The sequence below is a fragment of the Rutidosis leptorrhynchoides genome, chromosome 5, assembly GCF_046630445.1.
Source record: "Rutidosis leptorrhynchoides isolate AG116_Rl617_1_P2 chromosome 5, CSIRO_AGI_Rlap_v1, whole genome shotgun sequence".
NCBI lineage: Eukaryota > Viridiplantae > Streptophyta > Magnoliopsida > Asterales > Asteraceae > Rutidosis > Rutidosis leptorrhynchoides.
The window spans coordinates 436,080,929-436,093,335 of NC_092337.1; positions in this window are offsets into that span (position 1 = coordinate 436,080,929).

The window sequence follows — 12,407 nt, forward strand, 5'->3', positions numbered from 1 at the left end:
CACAAGAGTATGAAAATGCTAGACATAGAGCATTTGAAGATTGGCAAGTTCATCAAAACCAAATCATAGCTTATTGCCAACATATAGGTAGAAACTATATTCCTACTCCATCGCCCATATTCCCTCCCTGGTCTATAGAGATCCAACCACCGTATCCTACGTATAACCCAGTCGAAGCATTTTATAGCACATATGGTTATGCATGGAACCCCTTCTGGTATCAGTATCATCCCTAGTCTACTTAGTTTTTTATTTTATTTTATTATTTGTAATGTTAATACATTTAATACTTATGTTGGATTTGTAATAGTTTTATTATTTTCTAAATTTTATTATTAGATTTTAATAATTTTTGAATGTGGGGTAATATACCAAACTTCAAAAATATGTATATATGTTTGCAGTTTATCTTATGTACACAACAGGGTAAAACAACGCATTTTCAAAGACTGGCATTAAGTTCAGCAAAAGCAACTAATTTTGACGATAAGATGCAAAATAAATGTGATATAACAACAAGACGGAATGAACAAATGATATGCACCATTTATCATTCAACACAAACACAAATATGTTTGGAAACTTTGGTAAAATTTAATCATTTTCACAAAATCACCTTCAATAATTTAAATTGTTACTGATTTCTTGCAAATGAGGGCATTGCAAGATCTTAAGTGTGGGAATATTTGATAATGCTAAAAACGAACATATATTTCATAGCATTATTCCCCAAGAAAGACAAGCTTTTAGTTGCAATTGTTCTATTTAAAAGTGATATTCGTTTAAATAATAAAAGGTGAAGACAAAAGACAGATTCGACGAATTGAAGACGCAAACGACCAAAAAGCTCAAAAGTACAAAATACAATAAAAAAGGTTCCAATTATTGATAAGAAACGTCTCAAAATTACAAGAGTACAAGATTCAAAACGCAAAGTACAAGATATTAAATAGTATGCAAGGACGTTCGAAAATCCGGAACCGGGACCAGAGTCAACTCTCAACGCTCGACGCAACGGACTAAAAATTACAAGTTAACTATGTATATAAATATAATATAATATATAATTAATTATATTAATTATATATATATTATATTTATAAAATAAATCGTCGGCAAACAAAGAGCCAAATGTGGGTGAGCTGTAAAAACGATCTCCGCAACTCGCGGAGTTTGAAGAAGAAAAGGGCCGCGAGTCGCGGAGCCCCAAATGTTGAAACTGCCTATAAAGCTCGCGCATTCTGATCGTAAAAATATATATCCAATATATCAATCTCTCTATATCTATACGTTATATTTATATTTATAATTTATATTTTAATTTTAATTTTAATTTTAATCCTAATAATAAGGGTATGTTAGCGAATGTTGTAAGGGTGTAAGTCGAAATTATGTCCGTGTAACGCTACGCTATTTTTAATCATTGTAAGTTATGTTCAACCTTTTTAATTTAATGTCTCGTAGCTAAGTTATTATTATGCTTATTTAAAATGAAGTAATCATGATGTTGGGCTAATTACTAAAATTGAGTAATTGGGCTTTGTACCATAATTGGGGTTTGGACAAAAGAACGACACTTGTGGAAATTAGACTATGGGCTATTAATGGGCTTTATATTTGTTTAACTAAATGATAGTTTGTTAATGTTAATATAAAGATTTATAATTGGACGTACCCATAAATTATCATATACACTCAATCGGACACGATGGGCGGGGTATTTATATGTACGAATAATCGTTCATTTAACCGGACACGGAAATGGATTAATAGTCACTAGAATTATTAAAACATGGGTGAAATTATGTACAAGGACACTTGGAATAATTGATAACAAAGTATTAAAACCTTGGGTTACACTCAGTCGACATCCTGGTGTAATTATTAAACAAAGTATTAAAATCTTGTTACAGTTTAAGTCCCCAATTAGTTGGAATATTTAAACTTCGGGTATAAGGATAATTTGACGAGGACACTCGCACTTTATATTTATGACTGATGGACTGTTATGGACAAAAACCAGACAGACATATTAAATAATCCAGGACAAAGGACAATTAACCCATGGGCATAAAACTAAAATCAACACGTCAAACATCATGATTACGGAAGTTTAAATAAGCATAATTCTTTTATTTCATATTTAATTTCCTTTATTTTATATTTAATTGCACTTCTAATTATAGCACTTTTATTTATTGTTATTGTATTTAATTGCACTTTTAATTATCGTACTTTTTAATTATCGCAAGTTTATTTTATCACACTTTTATTTATCGCAATTTCATTATCGTTATTTACTTTACGCTTTAAATTAAGTCTTTTATTTATTTAATATTTTACATTTTGTTTTAACTGCGACTAAAGTTTTAAAATCGACAAACCGGTCATTAAACGGTAAAAACCCCCCTTTATAATAATAATATTACTTATATATATTTGTATTTTTATAAAAGTAAACTAATATAGCGTTAAGCTTTGTTTAAAGATTTTCCCTGTGGAACGAACCGGACTTACTAAAAACTACACTACTGTACGATTAGGTACACTGCCTATAAGTGTTGTAGTAAGGTTTAAGTATATCCATTCTCTAAATAAATAAATATCTTGTGTAAAATTGTATCGTATTTAATAGTATTTCCTGCTAAAATTTAATAGTATTTTATACCCCTTAGCTTTAACATCAAGTATTTTTGGCGCCGCTGCCGGGGTATTCAAACATGATTCTGCTAAATGTCTTGATCTAGTTACAGGTGGTGAACGTACAAAAGGTGGTGAAAGCTAAGGGGTATAAAATACTATTAAATTTTACAAGGAAATACTATTAAATACGATACAATTTTACACAAGATATAATTATTTATTTACAAATGGGATATACCTAAACCTTGCTACAACACTATAGGCAGTGTACCTAATCGTATAGTAGTATAGTTTTTAGTAAGTCCGGTTCGTTCCACAGAGAGCTGGCTTATTTCACACTATATTTTAAACAATTATATTCGTACAAAATATATTATATTAATAATATATAAAGGGGGTTTTACCGTTTAATGACCGGTTTGTCAATTTTATATTTTAAGCGAAGCGTAAAGTAAATGACGATATTTAACTAACAATATAAAATAAATAACAATAATTAAAATGACAATAAATAAAAGTACGAGGAAAAATGAAATAAAATATATTATGCTTATTTAAACTTCCGTAACCATGATGGTTGACGTGTTGATTTTAGTTTTATGCCCATGGGTTAATTGTCCTTTGTCCTGGATTATTTAATATGTCCGTCTGGTTTTTGTCCATAACAGTCCATCGGTCATAAATTTAAAGTGCGAGTGTCCTCGTCAATTTATTCTTATACCCGAAGTCAAATATTCTAACTAATTGGGGACTTAAACTGTAACAAGGTTTTAATAATTTGTTTAATAATTACACCAGGATATCGACTGCGTGTAACCCAAGGTTTTAATACTTTGTTATCAATTATGCCAAGTGTCCTTGTACATAATTTCACCCCTGTTTTAATAATTCCATAGACTATTAATCCATTCCCGTGTCCGGTTAAATGAACGATTATTCGTACATATAAATACCCCGCCCATCGTGTCCAATCGAGTGTATATGGTTATTTATAGGTACATCCAATTGTAAATCTTTATATTAATATTAATAAACTATCATTTAGTTAAACAAATATAAAGCCCATTAATAGCCCATAGTCTAATTTCCACAAGTGTCGTTCTTTTGTCCAAACCCCAATTATGGTACAAAGCCCAATTACCCAATTTTAATATTTTTAGCCCAACATCATAATTACTTCGTCTTAAATAAACATAATAATAACTTAAGTACGAGACATTAATTTAAAAAGGAGAACATAGCTTACATTGATTATTTATCGCGCAGTGTTACACGGACAGAGCTCCGACTTTAAAAACCCGTAAAAATAACTTTTACATAACCCAAACTAATCTAATATAACACTAATCTATACTATATATATATATTTATATTATACTACGGAGTATTATTATTATTATGTTATTTTACTCGGCCAAATGCTCGAGCCTTTTATAGGCATTTCTGAAATCTTGTGCTCCGCGAGTCGCGATAGAAAAAGGCTGGGATCTCCGCGAGTCGCGAAGATCGTGAATACAGCTCATCCAAGTTTGGAACTTTGCTTTGCCGACATATTATTTATATAATTATAATATTTAAATAATTAATATAATTATTTAAATATTATATTATATTCTCGTGCATAGTTGACTCGTAATTTTTAGTCCGTTGCGTCGAGCGTTGAGAGTTGACTCATGTCCTGGTTCCGGATTTTCAAACGTCCTTTCGTACTATTTTATATCGTGCACTTTACGTTTCGTGATTTGTAATTTGCACAAAAATTGTTCTCCTTAAATTTCAAAATCCGTGCGAGTCTTTTACTCACTTTTTAGAGACACTTTTAAGTGTACTATGGCTTTAGTGGCACTTTTCAGGCTTTAGTGGCACTTTTTCTTCAATTCTTTAATCTGTGCTTCGTCTTCACATTTATTTATTTAAACAATTACAATGAAAATATAATACAATTACATATAAAAATCTATTATTTAGGAGGGATATTGCTATGAAATATATGTTCCTTTTTAGCCTTATCAAATATCCCCACACTTGAGCATTGCTTGTCCTCAAGCAATACAGAACTTGAAATAAAAACATACATGAATCACTTTTTTATTCATCACACTTTGTACATTAGTGATTTTGATATGGTGGTATAAACAATGATAGTAACGATAGAACCATGGTCAAAGGTGGGTGTGTCATCCACAGTTGCCTCGGGTTTAGATCAACGACACATGCAATCAAATAGCCGATTTACTTTCGGTTTCCAAAGCAAAGTGCACATTTGAAAAGTGGTTTACAGTCCCACATGACTATGAAAATTTAGATCCGTAAGGAAATTAGATCTTTATGAAAACATTTGATCTTTTGAAAATTCAATCTAGTTTTTACCCTAGATAAGTTTTCCGGAATAACCCTTCACCGGTGTTTGCAAATTATTTTTGTGGGTTGTGTGGGTTTCAGATTTGAAAATTTTAGCTCAACACTTGTGGTTTTGTGTTACCCACTTGCTAACCTTGTATTAGGAAAACAACACGTCCAGTTTACTTGTCCCGTATATTACCTTTCGGCAAACTACCGTCCGGTTGTAAAGGAAAGCGATGAACAAGCAACTGTTAAGGCAATGTCCCGTGACATGCTTTTGATTATGGTCTATAAACGTGTCGGATGCTAGTACTATCCTTTGTAAGAGTAATAGTAAAGATCATCCTATGATTTTTCGGTCTGGCACAAGGTCCTGTCTCCGACCATGCTATGCAACCACCGTTCTTACGGTTGACACCCGATTTGGTTCAGGTGACCTAAAGAATTCCAGGTGAATTCCTAGGATTTTACGTTCAATGGTAATGAACGCATTGAAAATGGTTTTTCAGAAAACAAATCGGTTTATAATTTTGATCAAAATATTTTCTCGTTCAAGCTCGAGTTTAGATATCATCGAATTCCATGAGTTTGTAATTCTAAATCTTTAAGGTCAATCTCAAGGATTGAGTAATATCAGGCTTAAAAGCTGATTTTTAATCTTTAAGGAGATTATCCTTTCTGGGGATCTGGTTCATTAGTCTTATCAAGCTAATTTGCACGGTGCCCCCCGTTGTACGAGATAAATCCTTCTCATGGTTAGGATAAATCTGACCACTTGGCGACCCTGTTTGATGCTGAGGTCCGTGGATTTCTTGCTGATTTTAGAGATGACTTTTCTAGATTTTTCGTCAACCTACAGCTGGTCTGAACGACAACTTCTTGACCTAAATCAAGAAGCGCGTGTCTTTTTCGGAAGACTTTACTTCCTCTTAATGATGGAATTGATTCATCGTGTAGATCCATCTTTTCTTTTCTTTCATCGGGTAAAACAGTTAATTTAGTCCAAAACAAAAACACCTGCAATAACTTTACAAAAACATGTGCTAGATAGTTTTTAATTGAATAACTAGGTACATTCTCCCCACACTTAGTTTCTTTCTTTGCCTTTTTATTCTCCTTTATTCCATTTTAAATGAATTCAAGCGTTTTAGAGTGTTTCTCAATTTATGTCCTTTCCGAGGTAACGATAAATTAGGTATTAACACCTAATTTTCATCGTTCATAAATATGTATAAACATGATTTTGAATTCATTTATTTGAAAATTTTTAAAATTTTCATAAAATTTGGCAAATAAACTAAGTGCAAACCCGAGAGAATTTATAATCCTTCCCCACACTTGAGATCATGCAATGCCCTCATTTGCATGAAATCAAACTCTAATTATAAATTCATGAGGGTGATTAGTGTAGAAAAGTGATTGAAAATACCCAGTTTGTAATTACAAAGCTCGTCGAATGATAGATGACGTCTCATCGTTCATTACTTTTGTTATTTTATCACACATGTTTTTTTTTCCTTCAAAAACAGTTGCTTTTCTGAACTGTTTACTAATTTTTGAAAATGCGTCTTTTACCCTAATTTATTATGCATGTTTATTAACGAGTTATGTACTAACCCGAACCCCTAATTTAACGTTAAGTGGGGTTAGACTTTCCCATACTTAGCTAACGACATGTGAAGTCGGTAGAATAAGTTCCACGAATTAGAATAGTGAGCCAGTTATTTACATCTCGGGTGGTGTATAATATATCAATAGGTTTAAAGTTTAGACTCACCCGAACGTCACTACTTAATTCTTTTTTAAGTGTAGCTTTTAGTAAATGGATATGTCTCTTTTCTGGTTCTTGGTCAAATAGATCGATATACATATTTCTATAGGGTGGATAATTCCTAACATTTCCTTCCGTTTATTCTTGGGATCAAAGTTTTCACCTCTATTACCCAATTGGGTGAAATTCGAGGTATCAATATCTATTACTGCTTGTAGTTCATCTTTGGTAGATGAATCTTCTATTGAGAATATTGGACTGGAAGGTTGTGGAATGGAGAAGTTTGGTTTGGTCTCGGGGGTAAAATTTTCAACGTTATCGTTTTCCCAATAGTACCAATTTGTCACCCTTTCTTCTTCTTCATCATCCATTGATGGATTGATGATTTCGTCGGTAGAGGCTAATGTGTTGATATGTTGTGAAATTGGTAAAGATGAATAAAAAGTATCATCGGGATAGTTGGTGATTTCGGAGCTCTCGAATTCATCAAAATTCGATGATATGAGATTTTCTTGCACAATACTCCTCAGATCAGCAGGTGTGTAGTCTGATAGAGTTTCAGCTTGCCGGTTTACAAACTCTCTCATTTGTTCATTTTGAGCATTGAGTTCTTCGAGTTTGATTTTCATATTGTCTAATAAATTTTCAGACACGTAATTTTCCTCGTCTACTGGTTATTGAGTTTGGAAATATTCTTGGGAATAATCCCAATTTGAATTGTATTCTTCATAATCATTCCATTCAGGTTTCATGGGTGCGTAATTTTCCATAGGAACGTAATAATAACATTCTCATGTTGAGTGATAATCTCCACAGATTTCACAACCAGTTATTGTTTCGTCATTCGTGATCCAAGATTAACCGAACGAATTGTCATCAACACCCGTTTGAGAGTATTGATTTAATTGATTTTGGATATCAAAAAGAGTTTCCATAGCCTTGTTTTCAAAATTTTAAATTTTATTGCGATGGCCAAATTTTAGCTACAATGTGGTGCATTTACTAATTATCCTATTAGTTATAAAAATAGAAAAACTTATATAAGTTGTCCAATTAATAGACTTTTCTGATTTTGCCCACGTTTCGAATAGCCAAAAGATGCAGCAGGGAGCCAGAACCCTTTAAATCGGAAGCTCACAACTCAGCCACTAACAAATCCAACTATTACTACGAAGCAGAAAATTGTCAACGTCCATTAATTTAACCACTTAAATAATTTTTCTTTCCGTTTGAGATATTAGATAAGAAATAGAGAAAATTTCTAAGTCCTAAAAACTAAAGCGTCGAGAAATAAGAAAGAAAAAGAGTGCGCGTCGACAAACGTCGAAAAATAGCCGTCGAAAAATAATAATAAGAAAGTAGCTCAAAACACGGCGTCGTAAAATTCTAAAGCACCTAAATCTTAGTCTAAGGAATAAGCACTTAAGGGATTTTACGGCAAATCTTAAAAAAAAAATAATAATAATATTTTTATAAAAATAAGTAATTTTATCACTTTTTATAATTTGTATCCTTTTATTTAGTGTAATCATAATATTTTGTATATTTTTTGTTCGCAATTAGTTTTAAAATTAGTTTTTCTGTAGTTATTTTATATGTATAGATTCTTAGGCTTTGCCGTAAAATCCCTTAAGTACTTTTTCTTTAGATTAAGATTTAGGCGCTTTGGAATTTTGCGACGCCGTTTTCGCTTTAGTTTTAAATAGATTTTAGTGCCTTTAAGTAATTGCCGTTTTCTGAATAAAATTGAATTTACCTTTAGACCTTTAGGCGTAACTTTTTAGATATAATTTTTAGACTTTTAAGTTTCGACGTTTTTCTTTCTTATTTTTATTTTTCGACGTTTTTCGACGCGTATTCTTTTTCTTTCTTATTTCTCGCCACGCTAGTTTTTAGGACTTAGAAATTTTCTCTACTTCTTCTCTAATAATTCCAAACGGAAAATTATTTTAAGCGGTTAAATTGATAGACATCCAAATTTTCTGCTTCGTAGTAATAGTTGGATTTGTTAGTGGCTGAGTTGTGAGCTTCCGATTTAAAGGGTTCTGGCTCCCTGCTGCATCTATTGGCTATTCGAAACGTGGGCAAAAGCAGAAAAGTCTATTAATTTGATAACTTATATAATTTTTTTATTTTATTTTATAACTAATAGGATAATTAGTAAATGCACCACATTGTAGCTAAAATTTGGTAATAAACGCATTATGGAAAATCTCGAAAATATCTTAGAAACTCTTTATGACATCCGAAATCAATTTAATCAATACTCTCAAAAGGATGTTGATGACAATTCGTTCGGTCAATCTTGGATCACGAATGACGAAACAATATCTGGTTGTGAAATCTGTGGAGATTATCACTCAACATGGGAATGTTATTATTACGTTCCTATAGAAAATTATGCACCCATGGAACCTGAATGGAACGATTATGAGGAATACAATTCTAATTGGGATTATTCACAAGAATATATCCAAACTCAACAACCAGAAGACGAGGAAAATTATGTGCCTGAAAATTCTTTAGATTATATGATAATCAAACTCGAAGAACTTGATGCTCAAAATGAACAAATGAGAGAGATTGTAAATAGGCAAGCTGAAACCCTATCAGATTACACACCTGTTGATCTGAGGAGTGTTGTGCAAGAAAATTTTATACCATCGAATTTTGATGAATTCGAGAGCTCCGAAATCACCAACTATCCCGATGATACTTTTTATTCAGTTTTAGCAATTTCACAACATATCGACACATTAGCCTCAACCGATGAAATCATCGATCCATCTATGGATGAAGAAGAAGTAAGGATGACAAATTGGTACTCTTGGGAAAACGATAACATTGAAAATTTTACCCCCGAGGCCAAACCGAACTTCACCATTACACAACCTTCCAACCCAATATTCTCAATAGACGAGTCATCTACCGAAAATGAACTACGAGCTGTAATAGATAATGACACCTCGGATTTCACCCAATTGGGTAATAGAGGTAAAAACTTTGATCCCGAGAATAAAAGGAAGGAAATATTAGGAATTGTCCACCCTATAGAAATAAGTATGTCGGTGTATATCAATTCATTTGACCAAGAACCAGAAAAGAGACATATCCATTTACTAAAAGCTACACTTAAAAAAGAATTAAGTAGTGACAATCGGGAGAGTCTAAACTTTAAACCCATTGATATATTATACACCACCCGAGATGTAAATAACTGGCTCACTATTTTAATTCGTGGAACTTATTCTACCGACTTCACATGTCGTCAGCTAAGTGTGGAGAAGTCTAACCTCACTTAACGTTAAATTCGGGGTTCGAGTTAGTGCGTAACTCGTTAATAAAAATGCACGATTAGGGTAAAAGACGCATTTTCAAAAAATTATCAAACAGTTCAGAAAAGCAACCATTTTTGAAGAAAAATATGTGTGATAAAACAAGAAGGAATGAACGATGAGGTGCACCATCTATCATCCTGCAATTTTATGGTATCTTTAACTACTTTCTACACTAATCACCCTTGTGAATTTATAATTAGAGTCTGATTTCATGCAAATGAGGGCATTGCATGATCTCAAGTGTGGAAAAGGGTTATAAATTCTCTCGGGTTTATACTTGGTTTATTTGCCAAATTTTATGAAAATTTGAAAAAATTTCAACTAAATGAATTCAAAATCATGTTTATACATATTTATGAACGATGAAAACTAGGTGTTAATACCGAAATTATCGTTACCTCGGAAAGGACATAAATGGAGAAACACCCTAAAACGCTTGAATTCATTTAAAATGGAATAAAGGAGAATAAAAAGACAAAGAAAGAAACTAAGTGTGGGGAGAATGTACATAGTTATTCAATTAAAAACTATCTAGCACATGTTTCTGTAAAGTCTATTGCAGGTGCTTTTGTTTTGGACTAAATTAACTATTTTACCCGATGAAAGAAAAGAAAAGATGGATCTACACGATGAATCAATTCCATCATTAAAAGGAAGTAAAGTCTTCCGAAAAAGACACGCGCTTCTTGATTTAGGTCAAGAAGTTGTCGTCCAGACCAGCTGTAGGTTGACGAAAAATCTAGAAAAGTCATCTCTAAAATCAGCAGGAAATCCACGGAGCTCAGCATCAAACAGGGTCGCCATGTGGTCAGACTTATCCTAACCATGAGAGGATCTGTCTCGTAAAATGGGGAGGGCGCTGTGCAAATTAGCTTGATAAGACTAATGAATCAGACCCCCAGAAAGGATAATCTCCTTAAAGATTAAAAATCAGCTTTTAAGCCTGATATTACTCAATCCTTAAGATTGACCTTAAAGATTGAGAATTACAAACTCATGGAATTCGATGATATCTCAACTCGAGCTTGAACGAGAAAATATTTTGATCAAAATTACAAACCAATTTGTTTTATGAAAACCTATTTTCAATGCGTTCATTACCATTGAACGTAAAACCTAGGAATTTCCCTGGAATTCATTAGGTCACCTGAACCAAATCGGGTGTCAACCGTAAGAACGGTGGTTGCATAGCATGGTCGAAGACAGGACCTTGTGCCAGACTGAAAAATCATAGGATGATCTTTACTATTGCTCCTACAAAGGATAGTAATAGCATCCGACACGTTTTTGGACCATAATCAAATGCATGTCATTAGACATTGCCTTAACAGTTGCTTGCTCATCGCTTTCCTTTACAACCGGACGGTAGTTTGCCGAAAGGTAATGTACGGGACAAGTGAACTGGACGTGTTGCTTTCCTAATACAAGGTTAGCAAGTTGGTAACACAAAACCACAAGTGTTGAGCTAAAATTTTCAAATCTGAAACCCACACAACCCACAAAAATATTTTGCAAACACCGGTGAAGGGTTATTCCGGAAAACTTGTCTAGGGTAAAAGCTAGATTGAATTTTTAAAAGATCAAATGTTTTCATAAAGATCCAATTTCCTAATGGATCTAAATTTTCATAGTCATGTGGGACTGTAAACCGCCTTTCAAATGTGCACTTTGCTTTGGAAACCGAAAGTAAATCGGCTATTTGATTGCAAGTGTCGTTGACCAAAACCTGAGGCAACTGTGGATGACATACCCACCTTTAACCATGGTTCTATCGTTACTATCATTGTTTATACCACCATATAAATATCACTAATGTACAAAGTGTGATGAATAAAAAAGTGATCCATGTATGTTTTTATTTCAAGTTCTGTATTGCTTGAGGACAAGCAACGCTCAAGTGTGAGGATATTTGATAAGACTAAAAAGGAACATATATTTCATAGCAATATCCCTCCTAAATAATAGGTTTTCATATGTAATTGTATTATATTTTCATTGTAATTGTTTAAATAAATAAGTGCGAAGACAAAAGGCGAAAACGAAGATTTGAAGACAAAAACGTCCAAAAAGCTCAAATGTACAAGATACAATCCAAGTGGTTCAATTTATTGATGAGAAACGTCTCAAAATGACAAGAGTACAAGTTACAAAACGCAAAGTACATGATATTAAATTGTACGCAAGGACGTTCAAAAATCCGGAACCGGGACATGAGTCAACTATCAACGCCCGACGCAACGGACTAAAAATTACAAGTCTACTATGCACAAGAATATAATATAATATATAAATAATTATATTAATTATTTATA